Consider the following 13,825-nt stretch of genomic DNA (forward strand, 5'->3'; position numbering starts at 1 on the left):
GGGGAGGACTCATCACACTCTTCCCCTGCTCCAGCATGGGGTCCCTCCCACGGGAGACGGTCCTCCACGAACTTCTCCAACATGGGTCCTTCCCACGGGCCGCAGTTCTTCATGAACTGCTCCAGCATGGGTCCTTTCCACAACGTGCAGTCCTTCAGGAGCACGCTGCTCCAGCGTGGGTCCCCCGTGGGGTCACAAGTCCTGCCAGAAAACCTGCTCCAGCGTGGGCTCCTCTCTCCACAGATCTGCAGGTCCTGCCAGGAGCCTGCTCCAGCGTGGGGTTCCCACGGGGTCACAGCCTCCTGCGGGAACCCACCTGCTCTGGCGTGGGGTCCTCCATGGGCTGCAGGTGGAGATCTGCTCCACCGTGGACCTCCATGGGCTGCAGGGGGACAGCCTGCCTCACCGTGGTCTTCACCATGGGCTGCAGGGAAATCTCTGCTCCGGTGCCTGGAGCATCTCCTCCCCCTCCTCCTTCACTGACCTGGGGGTCTGCAGGGCTGTTTCTCTTACATGTTCTCACTCCTCTCTCTGGCTGCAGTTTCTGTGCCCCAGCAACGTTTTTTCCCCTTCTTGAATACGTTCTCCCAGAGGCACTACCACCGTTGCCGATGGGCTCGGCCTTGGCCAGTGGCAGGTCCATCTTGGAGCTGGCTGGCATTGGCTCTGTCGGACACAGGGCAAGCTTCTAGCAGCTTCTCACAGAAGCCACCCCTGTAACTGCCCTGCTACCAAAACCTTGCCACGCAAACCCAATACAGCTGCTTCTCCTCTCTAGGTAAAGGGTTGTGGGGCAGGGACAGAAGCACCCGCCCGAATTGTCTGTTCTTTGCGTTTGACTGCTGTAAATGCTCCAGCCCTCGGGTGCTTTTTGGAACGGAGGCGATGAAGATGACTGCCCGGGCTGCGAGCGGGGAAAGGGCAGGGCAATGTAAGCCCTGTGCCCCCAGTAAGTAGTTGCCGCCTGTAGCTGGTCTCTACTGGGCTGAGCTGTCAGTCATCCCTCACCCGCCTGATGCTCGGAAAAGGATCGTTACGGGGATGCTGCCACCTCGCGACCAATGTTCGGTACTGCGGCTCGGAGGCTGCGAGTGCCGTCCGACGGTAACGGCAGTGCGGCACCGGCGGGAGGTGCCGCCGCGCCCGTCGCTTCCCCCCGGTGAGGAAACGCCGCTGCCGCCCCAGGCGCGCGGTGCCGGCGGCCGCTCGGCGCGCAGAAGCGCGGAACTGCAGCGCCGGCACCGCGCAGGTGCGCAGCGGCCGCCGCCGCCGCCGCTCTCGCTGCCGCCGCCTTGTGGCCTAAGCGCGATACTGCGGCCCGGCGTTCGCGCGCCGGCTCCGGCCGCTCCGGCGCCTGCGCGGTCCCTGGGAGCAGCGCGGCGGCGCGCGGGTCTGGGCGGCAGCGGGCGGCCGCCGGGACAGCGGGTGAGGCGAGCGATCCCCTCCGGCGGGGGCGAGCCGGGCCAGGGCAGCGCCGGGCAGTTCCCCGAGAGCCGATAGAAGGGAAGAGGGGACGGAGGCGGGCACCCCCCAGGCGCGGCCAGCGAGCGCCTCCCCGAGTCGCCGGAGCTCCCCCAGCCCCGCTCGGCCCGTGCGGCTGCCCCCAGCTCCAGCCCCTCCCCTGAAGCCTGCGCTGTAGCCACAGGCAGCCCCCGGGCCCTGTCGTGAGGGCAGCAAGCTGGCCCTGCGATGTTCTCGAGTCTCCCTGAACGGGGGTGCCGTTAGCAGCGGCGCGGGGAACGAGCGGCGCCTGCGGAAGCCCCTGCGGAAGGAGGGGCTCCGGCCAGGGTCGAGCTACGGTAATAACGGTCACTGCTGCCTCTTTCCCTCTCCCAGAGGCCACGCTGTGAGTGCGGTTGTCCGTTCGTCCCCGGGGATGCCGTTGACTGCAGCGGCCTCAGGCGTGCGTGGGCTGTCTCTGCCTGGCCTCCCTCTCCTCGCAGCAAGGGAGCAAAAAGTGGCAGGAGGAACACTTATTGTCTGTGGACGGGAGCTGCTGAAGCTGAAGCTGGAGAGGCCACAGAAAGGTAAAGCTGCTGAAGAATAAAATAAAGGGGATCCAGCCGGCAGCTGCAGACAGGAGACAGCCTGGCTCTCCAGGTGAGGATGGATCCTTCTTAGTGTAGTCCTCAGCAGATCCGATCACCAACGTGCACAGCAGGGTCTGTAGGTGTAACCAAAAGCACAGTACAGCCATGTAGTATGTGCACATGTGAGGCTGTGTTTCTAGGAAGCCTCATACTGTAAGAGCTGTAAGACACCAATCTATTCTCTTAGGTGGATGACAGTCAAGTGACTGCAGCTACAGAGGAGGAAGGGAGAGGGAGAGAGAGACAGACATGTCGGAACTGTCAAATTCTCCCAGCAGCTCCAAGAGCGGGAGGTACAGTGAGTCCTGGACCCCTGGGGCTGTGTCACCCCTCTTCTGCATCCTGGTCCCTCCCTGCTCCCACCTTCTCTTTATCTCACGGCTTTACTTTTTTTGTTTTTTCTTCCTGCACCTCTCCCTCTCTTGTTCTCCAAGTCCCCCTCTTTCCTTGTTGTTCTGCCTCTCTGTTTTCTTTTTCTCTCTCCAATTCTGTCCTGTCCCATCCCTCTTTTTTTATCCTCTGTCCCCATCACTACTTTGTCTTTCTCCATCTGTCTTCTTATCCCAATCTTGTTAATTCCTCCCTGTCTGCCCTTTAGCCCTTCACAATTCCCACTGCTCTCAGCTGTCTGACGCTGTGTCTCTATTTTTAAATTCCTTTCTCTGCCCTGTATTCTAGATACACTTTTACTTTCTTAGATTCTCTTGTTCCAGGTCCCTGTCCCTATGTTTTAACTTCTTCCCTCACTGTCCCATAGCCCATTTTTATCATTCTCTGTCTGGCTCCCTGTCCCTATTCTTTATTTCCCCTCTCTCTCCCCTTTAGATCATCAGTGGTTTTGGTATTTCTCAGTCTCCCTCTTGTCCACCTCACTGTCCCCTTTTTTAATTCATCCTTCTGCCCTGTGGCCCATCCCTAATCTTTGTTTTTCTCCATCTCTCTGTCTGGTACCCTCTCCCTTTTTATTAGTTCCTCCTCTCTGTCCTGTAGCTCATTGCTATTTCCCCCTGCCCTGCCTCTCTCTGTCTCCCTTTCCCTACTTTTCAATCCCCCCTCTCTGCCCTGTAGCTGATTGCTGTTGTGGGTTTGTGTGGCAAGCTGGGGCAGGGGAGTGGGCAAAGGCTGCAGGGGTGGGTTCTGTGAGAAGACACCAGGACTTGCCCCCATGTTGGGCACAGCCAGTTCCAGCTCCAAGATGGAGCTGCTACTGGTCGAAGCTGAGCCAACCAGCAATGCTGGTAGCACCTTTGTGATATTTAAGAAGGGCTAATAAAATGCTGTGCAGAAGCTGTCAGCCCTGCAGACACCAAGGTCAATGAAAAAGGAGAGGGAAGAGGTAATCCAGGTGCTAAACCAGAGATTCCCCTGCAGCCCATGGTGAAGACCATGGTGACACAGGCTGTCCCCCTGCAGCCCACGGAGGTCCATGGTGGAGCAGAAATGCACCCTGCAGCTGATGGAGGACCCCTCACCAGAGCAGGTGGATGCACCCAAAGGAGGCTGTGATGCTGTGGAGAGGAGCCCACACTGGAGCAGGTTTTCTGGCAGGACCTGCGGCCCCATGGGAGTGACCCCACACTGGAACAGAAGAAGAGAGTGAAGGAGGAAGGAGCAGCAGAGACAACTTGTGATGAACTGACTGCAGCCCCCCACTCCCTCTCCCCCTGTGCTGCTCAGCAGGAGGAGGCAGAGAAGTCAGGAGTGAAGATAAGCCCAGGAAAAAAAGAGAGGGATGGGGGGAAGGTGTTTTTTCAGATTTGTTCGTATTTCTCATTATCGTACTCTGATTTTGACTGACAATAAATTAATTTCCCCAAGTTGAGTCTGGTTTGCCTGTGACAGTAATTGGTGAGTGATCTCTTTGTCCATATCTTGACCCACAAGCTTTTCTGTTGTATTTTCTACCCTCCTGTCTTCTTGAGGAGGGGGAATGATAGAGTGGCTTGGTGGGCACCTGTCAGCCAGCCAAGGTCAACCCACCACAGTTTCCTTCTATCAGGCTCCCTGTCCCTGTTTTTTAAATCTTGCCTATGTTTCTTGTATGCCATCACTTTTGAAACTTTGTTTCTACCTCTCCATCCCTATTTAAATTCTTGTATGTTTCTTAAATCCAGTTGCTTTTAAAATTTTCTTGCTACCTTTCCCTCTCTCTGTCTCCCTGACCTTATTTTAATTTCTTGCCTGTGTTTCTTGTACCCTGTTACTTTTCAAATTTCATTCTTACGTCTCCCTCTGTGCAACTCCATGTACCTACTTTTTGCTTTCAAAATTTTCTATGTTTCCTTCTATCCATCTCCCTGTCTCTAGTTCTTAACTCTTCCCTCTCTGTCTTGTACCCTGTCACTTCTTACATTTTCTTTCTACATCTCCCTCTTTCTATCTCCCTGTGCCTGTTTGTTAGTTCTTGCCTATGTTTTTTGTATGCTGTTGCTTTTTGAAAATTTTCTGTCTACCTGGCTCCCTGTTTCTGTTTTCTAATTCTTGCTGTTTCTTCTTCCCTATCACTTCAGAATTTTTCCCTGTCCCTTGTCCTATCTCTATCTTGTTGTCCTGCCAGTCCCTTCCCCTTCTCTCCCCTGCTTCCTATTAATTCCTCCATCTCTATCCCTGTTGTTGTGCTCAGTCTCTCCACTCTTCTCTCTCTACACCGTTTTCCTGCTCCTTGTCCCTCTCTTGTTCCCAGCATCCCCTTTTCTGGCTCCTTGTCTTGCACCTCTATGTCTCTCTGTCCTTCCTCCTGCTTTTCTCTTCCCTTTTATCCCCCTGTCCTGCAGCCTTTGGGCACTGACCCTTGTAGCCAACTCACTGCCAGGATTTCTTATATGCATTAATGAGTAAATTTTTCCTGCCTCCTCTGTGTCCCTGGATGTGGGTAGGTGCAGGGGTGGGGGTGATGTGCTGTGGGGTTTTGGCAATGGCCCCTGTTCCTGATGGGCTCCAGCTGGGGCTGGGGCAGCCCCAGGTGTGGCCAGTGAGGCTGATGATGGGGCTGGCCCTGCAGTGTGAAGGGGCTCCAGCTGTAAAGGGGGATGCCTGGGCAAGCCTGCCGCAGGGAGCTGATGGAGGGGAACTGTCTGAGAAGGGAGTCCAAGGGGGTCCTGCTGGCAGGTGTCTCCAGCAAGGAATGGCCAGTCCCTGTGGCAAGGAAGGATCCCTCTGAGCTGTTCCCAGCCTCTGTTGGCTACATGTGTGAGCCGCCATGTATCAAGGAAGCCTTGTGGATGAGGAGCTTTGAAGCGTCCGCTGCGTGCTGCCGAGTGGCTGAGGGTCGGGCAGCCGGCACTGGGGAGGAGGAAGGGACAGAGGCAGAGAGAGAAGCATCGGGGCGGTGAAGGTCTCCTGCCAGCACCGGGAGCTGTGATGAGTCGCACATCCTCTCCTCTACATCCTGACCCACCCTTCTTTAGGTGTCTGCCTGCCTCCCTTCCTCCACCTCCCTCTCTGCCTGCCCACCCATGTGTATGGCTCAAAACTTGTTATTCTTCTGCCAACTCTGCCCAGTACCAGCTTCTTCTCCCTGTTTTTTATTTTTTTCTGCACCGCCTTGTACCCTGTTACTTTTTAAATTTAATTTCTATGTCCCATCTGTCTCCCTGACCCTGTATTTTAATTTCTCCCTCTCTGTCCTGTACCCAGTTGCTTGGGACTAGCTGGGCATTGCTCAGTTGGTGGTGAGCAATGGTTTTCATTTGCATTGCTTGTTTTTCTTGGCTTTTCTTTTCCTCTCTCTCAGTTGTTTTTTTTTTTCCTCCTCTTACAACTTTTATTAAAAAAGTCTTTTTAATTATTAAACTTTTTATATCGACCCATGAGTTTCGCACATTTACCCTCCCAATTCTCCCCCCATCCCACTGCGGGGGAGTAAGTGAGCAGCTGGATGGTACTTAGTTGCCAGCCAGGGTTAAACCATGATGCTACATCTACTTTTATGAAGCTGCCTATTGCTATTTTTTAATTATTTCCTGTCTGTTGTGTACCCTGTTGCTTTCAAAATTTGCTTTCTATGTCTACTTTTGTCCAGTTCACTGTCTTTATTTTTTAATTTTTTACTCTCTGTCCTTGCCCCATCACTTTTAAATTTCCTTTCTATTTCTCAGTTTTAGTTCACTGTGGCTATTTTGAAATTTTTTTTCTGTCCTGTACCCAATCACTTCTTAAATTTTCCCTCTATGTCTATTTTTATCAAGCTATGTATCACTGTTTTTTAATTCTTTCCTCACTATTGCGTACCCTGTTGCTTTTTACTTTTTCTTTCTATGTCTACTTTAACCTATTCACTGTCTTTAAGTTATTCCTGTCTGTCATGTAGCCCATTGCCTTTTAAACTTTCTTCCTATGTCTGTTTAGTGAGCTGTCCCCATTTTTTAATTCTTTTGTCTCTGTCATGTACCCTGTTGTGCTGTTTTTGGCTGGGATAGAGTTAATTTCCTTCCCAGTAGCTAGAATGGAGCTACGTTTTGGATTTGTGCTGAAAACAGTGTTGATAACCCAGGGATGTTTTTGTTATTGCTGAGCAGTGCTTGCACAGAGTCAAGGGCTGTTCTGCTTCTCACCCTGCCCCACCAGCGAGCAGGCTGGGACTGCACAAGGAGCTGGGAGGGGACACAGCCGGGACAGCTGACCCCAGGGCTATTCCAGACCATAGGATGTCATGCTCAGCATATAAAGCTGGGGGAAGGACAGGCACAACAGCCCTGGGGATCTGTGCTTTCCCAGAGTCATAACAACTCATGGCGCTCGTTCTCGGCAGAGCCTCATTCCGAAAAGGCAAATGTCCGGCTCCTTCTCCAACAAGGAATTTGCCAGCCCTGAAAGCTGTTGCTGGTCTTCACCTTCCCTTGGCAGCCTATTCACAGGCACAACAGTGCGGGAGCGTAATCATGGACTCAATGACAGATCAATATGATCATAGTTGAAGACCCTTTACTAGAGCATCAGACATCATTTTCATACATTGGTTACATCCGTACATGCGTTTAGCTATTTTACTATTGGTTACACACATTATTCACGCCCTGTCCATGCACCTAGTTACACTTAATGATTGGTTATATCAACACTGTACATGCGCATAAACATAAGATATAATTGGTTATACTAACTAAAACATGCGAAACTTGTCTCAGTCTAATTGGTCAAGATAAACTGCTGAATGGAGGTTCTTTGTGCCAAGTTCCCTTTATCGTGGAATGTGCACCTGTGTTCTTCTAATTGGCATCTTTCTTTTTTTGTCTTCTTGTTTATTCTGTTCAAGGCCTTCTAAAGGCATCTGGAATGCTCTTGTGACCATTAGCTAAATATGTGTCCACAATTCCCCCTTTTTTGTTTTCCGTCAATTAACACAGCCTTACTTGATCTATCAATTTTTAAACACATTGCAACATACAAGGATGGACCATCTGTACATTCTTGTGCCGTCTTGCTCCGCGAACTCAGCCCAGCAATCGGTAGGTGCCAGCTTTACGTGGGCGTCCCCACGGAGGCAACGATGGCCTTGCCGTACACCAGCCCGATGCTCTTCGGAAAATCCCAGTATTTATACATTTGCAGAGGAACAGATTTCAGCACACGTGGCCAGCAGCTGCCAAAATCCGCCTCAGTTGCAACCTATGACGCATGCGCTCGCTGGCCAGGCGCGCTGCACAAGTCATAGCCATCCTGTCTATTGGTTCATGGGCTTTGTGATGCGGTTGCAATGCACAGAGAATCTTGACCTGTTATGTTAGCCAAGGTGACCTACATGTTAGTTTTTTGGCTGAGGTGGTGTTCATATTGCCGCACCGTCTAGGATGTTCCAGATGATGATGGTCGTACAAATCGAGCGGGAGTCCATTGTGGGCCTGTATCCCTGATTTCCGGCCGCTCCTGATATGTGGATAAAAGGTGTCTAAATATCGGTGGACCACCTGCATCAGATCAACGATTTAGGATATTTAAAACATAAGTGGCTTTAGCTAACTTTTCTTGTGGAGAGAGATTCCCTACTCCTTTTTTTTTTCTTCTTTTTTTTTTTTCCCATCAGTTAATACCTGCTGTATTGCCCTTTGCAAAGATCTATGAACACAGCTAATTAAACATGGTAAAAGCAACATTATACCTAATAAAATACACAAGAATAAAAGAAACCCCAATTTTTAACAAAGATACAAACCAACTCCTAAGTCCCCATCCTGCAGCTAAATGCTCTAAGCCGAAATGACAGCTTTCTTAATTGCGTTAAAGCTCTTGACAAACTGCAGTGATGACAAATGGGACAAAGTTGACCACTAGCTCTCGTTGTCTCCTTTATCCCCTGGGTCGTCTGTTGTGGTGTTCCTCCCATTCACAGTGGCAGAAGATTTCCACGGTTTTACCCAGCGAGCCGGTACCCACTTTGGTCCAGAATCTGTAATGACACGCATATATCCTCTACTGGTTACTTGTACTTCTGCTGGGCCTGTCCACTGTCCCGTGTTCAAATCCTTATACATTACTTTAATTCCTGTTGTTTTTACTGTTAATAAATCATTGCTCAAGGCACTGCTATGAATTACCATGGGAGGGTTATCGGCGTTGCCTGCCAACTGCAAAAAATTGAGTACATATAAAACTTTCCAATGTCTTTCTTGTGGGGAGAGACCTATTTCCTCCATTTTTTGTTTAGCTAACAATCCTTTAATTACCTGATGTACCCTTTTGATAATACTGTAAAAGCAAACTTCTCTTGATCTTCAGGATGTAACGGTATAGTAAACCCCCCCCCCCCCCCCCAACCCCCAATCTTTCAGATCAATAATCAAAATGTTTAAATCTACTGGAATCATTACTGGGGAGGGCAATCCAGGTTGTAAGGCTCCCATATCATGCATTACTGCATAGATCGCACGTAGATCGTGCAACATATGCCATTTCCCATTTTTCTTTGGGATGGTAAAAATTGGCGTATTCCATGGGCTAGTAGAGGGAACTATATGTCCTGCCTCTAGCTGCTCTTGTACTAACTCTTGAATCTTGGACAGCTTTTCTGCATTGAGCAGCCATTGATCAACCCATACCGGTGTTTCAGTTTTCCACCTCAGTTTTAGGATTGGCTGTCCTTCAATGGCCGCCATTAAAGCAGATATCCACCTGCAGCCCATGGAGGACCCCATGCCGGAGCAGGTTGGTGTCTGAAGGAGGCTGTGACCCCATGGGAAGCCTACGCTGGAGCCAGTTCCTGGCAGGACCTGCAGATCTGTGGAGAGAGGAGCCCATGGAGCAGGTTTTCTGGCAGGACTTGTGACCCCACGGGGGACCCACGCTGGAGCAGTGTGCTCCTGAAGGACTGCACGTTGTGGAAAGGACCCATGCTGGAGCAGTTCATGAAGAACTGCGGCCCGTGGGAAGGACCCATGTTGGAGAAGTTCGTGGAGGACTGTCTCCTGTGGGAGGGACCCCACACTGGAGCAGGGGAAGAGTGTGATGAGTCCTGCCCCTGAAGAGGAGGAAGCGGCAGAGATAACGTGTGATGAACTGACCGTAAACCCCATTCCTCGTCCCCCTGCGCCGCTGAGGGGGGTTGGTAGAGAATCTGGGAGTGAAGTTGTGCCCAGGAAGAAGGGAAGGGTGGAGGGAAGGTGTTTTGAGATTTGGTTTTATTTCTCATTACCCTACTCTGGTTGATTGGTAATAAATTGAGTCAATTTTCCCCAAGTTGAGTCTGTTTTGCCCATGACGGTAATTGGTGAGTGACCTCTCCTGTCCTTATCTTGACCCATGAGCCCTTTGTTATATTTTCTCTCCCCTGTCCAGCTGAGGGGCAGGGGGGAGTGATAGAATGGCTTCGGTGAGCACCTGGCATCCAGCCAGGGTCAACCCCCCCCCCCCCCCCCCCCCCCCCCCCCGTTTTCTCTCTCCTTCCTGCTGGTTCGTCATGGTCATGGCATAAAATCTCACTATAACAGAAAAAACCCAGTTGCAGTTAATGAAGATGGTGTAATTAACCAAAGTTACAATTACTTTGTTGTTGAGGTTTTGAGTTTAACCATGAATTATGGGACCAATCCTACTTTTATGAACATCATTGGGAAATCAAGGCCTGAAATTCTTCCTAAGGGACATTCATACATGTTGGATGTATGCTCTCACTCAGTTTTCAGTTAAATCTTGTTCCAAGCGCAACCCTAAGAAGATGATGCTTGTACTGATTTCAACATCACAGACTCATCATCTCAGTTGCTGGGATGGTCTCATCATGGCGGTTTATCAGCTCTCTGGAAGACAGATGGAAAAAATCTGAGGACTAAACTGTACCACTCGCCACAGCTAGGTAAGGCAAGGTACAGTCAGTGATATGATGTTCATCTCAAGCCTACTTCTTCATCAGTGAGTTCTCTCACTTCACAGTTTACATGGGAAAGTTCACACTAGGGCATTTTATTCAGTAATCACCAAAGAACTAATTGTCTTGGGCAAAATCTGCTGAAGTTGAAACTAAATGGATTAATCGTGAAGGGGCTGTCCTGGTTTCAGCTGGGATAGAGTTAACTGTCTTCCTAGTAGCTGGTACAGTGCTATGTTTTGAGTTCAGTATGTGAAGAATGTTGACAACACTGATGTTTTCAGTTGTTGCTAAGTAGTGTTTAGACTAAAGTGAAGGATTTTTCAGCTTCTCATGCCCAGCCAGTGAGAAAGCTGGAGGGGCACAAGAAGTTGGCACAGGACACAGCCAGGGCACCTGACCCAAACTGGCCAACAGGGTATTCCATACCATGGGACATCCCATTTAGTATAGGAACTGGGAAGTGTGTGTGTGGGGGGAATCACGGCTCGGGGACTAGCTGGGTGTTGGTCGGCAGGTGGTGAGCAATTGCACTGCGCATCATTTGTACATTCTAATCCTTTTATTACTACTGTTGTCATCTTATTAGTGTTATCATTATAATTATTAGTTTCTCCTTTTCTGTTCTATTAAACCGTTCTTATCTCAACCCACGAGTTTTACTTCTTTTCCCGATTTTCTCCCCCATCCCACTGGGGGGAGTGGGGGGGGAGTGAGGGGGGAGTGAGTGAGGGGCTGCGTGGTGCTTAGTTGCTGGCTGAGGTTAAACCACGACAGGGGCATAAATTGATACTCCTCCACCTTGCAAGAGTGGGCTACACTCCTTCTGTAGAGGCTTTCAGAGTCAGCATGAGATACAAGAAATAATTTAACTTTGGGGGGTTTTGGGGGTGGTTTTTTTTTTCCACAAATGTTTTTGAATTTATAAGGGTGCCACTCTGCAAATATCTTCTAGTACTAAGAAATGCAGAACCACTGACAGCAGCAACCAGAATTTCTATTCTTTGCACCACTCAATCTTTTTTAACCTCATGCTTTCCTTTGGCAGAGGGCTATCCCTGTGCTCCTGCAATAGTCTCTACCTTCTCTTGCTTACAGGAGAATGCTTCACAATCAGTTAAACTGACTGTTCCATTTGATACAAGATCTCAAGTTACTACAGTGCTACTGTTGAAACTGAGTCAAGTCAGTTCCCAGTTTTTAATTAAAAACTACAGCCTGCCTATAGGACCTAACAGGAAGCTATTTTCAGATACCTCCTGATTATTGACCAAGAACAAAAGTCTCTGTGCAAAATGAATTTCAGAAAGATACATTTCAAAATAAAGTACTTGAAAAGGGTGCCGTCTTCTGTCTTTCCTCTGGTCCTGAGTTCAAGTATTTGTTCCTTGCAGATCAAAAGTTTTCCTTTCTTTTAATGCACAATGCATGGCTCACATACTGTTGCAACTCTCCTAAGAAGAGACCTAATCTTTCTGACTAAACTGGGATTCTATTAAAAATAGCTCCGATTTAAGACATTAGATATGTTCCTTTATCTCCAATCAAAACTTCCTGTCATTACTTCTCTACATCTTCCGCACTGCTATGACGATGGAAATTTCTGCATTACTTACATTTGAGGAAAAAAACCCCAAACAATAAACCCAAACAATATGAAATAAAATTACATTATTTTTCTTGTCAATAATCCTGATTATTATCCTGTTAATAATCCCGCAGCTCAGAAAGCCAATTGTATCCTGGGCTGCATCAAGAGGAGTGTGGCCAGCAGGTCGAGGGAGGTGATTCTCCCCTCTACTCTGCTCTGGTGAGACCCCACCAGGATCACTGCCTCCAGCTCTGGGGCCCCCACTACAAGAAAGACATGGACCTGGTAGAGCTGGTCCAGAGGAGGCCACGGAAATGATCCAAGGGCTGGAACACCTCTCCTATGGAGAAAGGCTGAGAGGGTTGGGGTTGTTCAGCCTGGAGAAGAGAAGGCTCCATGGAGACTTTATTGCAGCCTTTCAATATATAAAGGGGGCGTACAAGAAAGACTGAGAGAGACTTTTTACCAGGGCCTGCAGTGACAGCATAAGGTGCAATGGTTTTGAACTGAAAGAAGGTAGGTTTAGATTGGACATAAGGAAGAATTTTTTACGATAAGGGTGGTGAGACATGGGGACAGGTTGCCCAGAGAAGTTGTAGATCCCCCATCCCTGGAAGTGTTCAAGGTCATGTTGGATGGGGCTTTGAGCAACCTGGTCTAGTGGAAGGTGTCCCTGCTCACAGCAGAGGGGTTGGAACTAGATGATTGTTAAAGGTCCTGTCCAACTCAAACCATTTTGCAATTCTATGATTTTCTCGCTCGTGACATTTTATTCAATAGGTGTACACAGACACAGCCCAAAGACAGAGTAGCGTACACACAACAGAAAGCAAGTCCCTGCTTTCCTGCTCGAGGGAGACAAATGATGGTATTTCTCCAGCACAACATGAGAGCACCGGCCTTGGGTAAATCAAACTGCTACAGCTTAGTAGAAATGTTCTTCAAACGGACTTTAGGGGTAATAACCCCTAAACTTGCTGTCTGTCCTCCTCCTAATGTAGCCCAGGGTGCAGTTTGCCTTCCTTGCAATGAGAGTGTCTCCTGGCTGACACTGAACCTGGTGCCCTGAAAACCCTCATCTGTATGCAGTCTTCTCACAGATCAAATCCTCCTCTAGTGCAATTTGGGAACTATTTGGATTCAAATTCACTGACATTGGTTTTCACTTCCCAAACATCCAAAAATCACAGTCAAGTCCAAAATCAGACAATTACTGTATGTAAATTCTGGTTTTCAACTTTCTGCTTTACTATCCCTCAAAGCACTTCAAGCTTCCACATTTTCCTAACCATACAGGCAAGAAACACTTTGCAATAGAAGCTGTGATTCCTTCAGAATCATAAAACTCCAAGAATTTGATTTTTATGGAAAAGAGTCTTAAACATTATAGAACTAGAAGAGAAGCCAACATCCCTGCTTGCAGGCATATGTCCAGGGAAAAGTTCTGCTAAGGTATAGAGGTGCTTGAAATCAGGCTCCAAGTTATGGGTGCAGGACATATGTCCTACTCACAAGCACAATCTGGAAACATCAAAGGAAGGGGAGAGGTTCCCAGCTTCTGGGTCCTTTCTTTTGTCAGGACATCATTACCTACCTCCCCCAGCACCTGCTTCAGTAGTGTGGCAAAGACTAGGAGCACTGCAGCGATAACAAGCTTTCTGCTCTCCAGCACTAAATGCCCCATTTTCCTACATTCCCCAGAGCAAACTGGCTCACAGAAGAGTGGCTTCATCGAAGTGTAAGCTGTTTCTTCTCCCCCAGGGCTGCACCCACAACCTCCTCAGCTCTCCCAGGCCCCACCCAGCTACTGCATGTCCTCCTCCCACAGCCACCACATAATCCACA

General features: G+C 49.2%; 1 long non-coding RNA gene across 2 annotated transcripts; it reads left to right on the forward strand.

Moving 5' to 3' along the window:
• The first annotated feature begins 1,240 nt into the window (after window positions 1-1,240).
• Window positions 1,241-3,912, forward strand: LOC138682523 (uncharacterized). 2 transcript variants are annotated; one of them, XR_011322636.1, is made up of 3 exons: window positions 1,241-2,100; window positions 2,278-2,383; window positions 3,462-3,912. It is a non-coding gene; the product is annotated as an uncharacterized lncRNA (long non-coding RNA). The 2 variants fall into 2 exon arrangements; XR_011322635.1 differs by having other exon boundaries at window positions 1,260-2,100; window positions 3,504-3,912.
• Window positions 3,913-13,825: the final 9,913 nt, after the last annotated feature.

Source organism: Haliaeetus albicilla, chromosome 28 (genome assembly GCF_947461875.1).
Source record: "Haliaeetus albicilla chromosome 28, bHalAlb1.1, whole genome shotgun sequence".
Classification (NCBI taxonomy): domain Eukaryota; kingdom Metazoa; phylum Chordata; class Aves; order Accipitriformes; family Accipitridae; genus Haliaeetus; species Haliaeetus albicilla.